Source organism: Triticum aestivum, chromosome 7D (assembly GCF_018294505.1).
Source record: "Triticum aestivum cultivar Chinese Spring chromosome 7D, IWGSC CS RefSeq v2.1, whole genome shotgun sequence".
Lineage (NCBI taxonomy): Eukaryota > Viridiplantae > Streptophyta > Magnoliopsida > Poales > Poaceae > Triticum > Triticum aestivum.
The window spans coordinates 588,308,309-588,309,540 of record NC_057814.1 but is presented as its reverse complement, the minus strand read 5'-3'; positions in this window follow the sequence as shown (position 1 = coordinate 588,309,540).

Sequence of the window (1,232 nt, the reverse complement as noted above, 5' to 3'; positions counted from 1 at the left end):
CATGGTGTCATCATTTCACCCACATAGCATGTGCAAAAGAGTAGAGACGGTTACGGCAAAAACTGGACGCACTTCGTGTACAAACTGGACAATCTCTTTCGGAGTATCAGGGTTTCGGATGAGAAGTCATCTGTTACACTGGCACTTCATGTTTTTAAACTTATTACAACTCCAGACTTTTTTTGCATTCCGTACGCACCATTCAAAGCGACGTCATCAATTTTCAAAACTTTCTGACATCATTTGCTATTTTTAGTCATTTACCGATTTGTTTAGAGAGCTAAATGACCGTGAAATTGAAAATCACTACAAAATGAACTATGAAAATGTCGAAACTTGGCATGGTATCATCATCTCACGCACATAGCATGTGCAAAAGGGTAGAGATAGTTACGGCAAAAACTGGACGTCCTTCGTGTACAAACTGGATAATCTCTTTCGAAGTATCAGGGTTTCTGACGAGAACTCATTTGTTACATGGGCACTTCATTTTTTAAACTTATTACAACTTCAGACTATTTTTTGCGTTCCGTACGCACCGTTCAAAGCGACGTCATCAATTTTCAACACTTTCTGACATCATTTGCTATTTTTCAGTCATTTGCCGATTTGTTTGGAGAGCTAAATAACCGTGAAATTGAAAATCACTACAAAATGAACTCTGAAAATTTCGAAACTTGGCATGGTATCATCATTTCACCCACATAGCATGTGCAAAAGAGTAGAGAGGGTTGCGGCAAAAACTGGACGCACTTCATGTACAAACTGGACAATATCTTTCAAAGTATCGGGGTTTCTGACGAGAAGTCATCTGTTACATGGGCACTTCATTTTTTTTAACTTATTACAACTTCGGACTTTCTTTTGCGTTCCGTACGCACCATTCAAAGCGACGTCATCAATTTTCAAAACTTTCTGACATCATTTGCTATTTTTAGTCATTTACCGATTTGTTTAGAGAGCTAAATGACTGTGAAGTTGAAAATCACTACAAAATGAACTCTGAAAATGTCGAAACTTGGCATGGTGTCATCATTTCACCCACATAGCATGTGCAAAAGAGTAGAGACGGTTACGGCAAAAACTGGACGCACTTCGTGTACAAACTGGACAATCTCTTTCGCAGTATCAGGGTTTCGGATGAGAAGTCATATGTTACACTGGCACTTCATGTTTTTAAACTTATTACAACTCCAGACTTTTTTTGCATTCCGTACGCACCATTCAAAGCG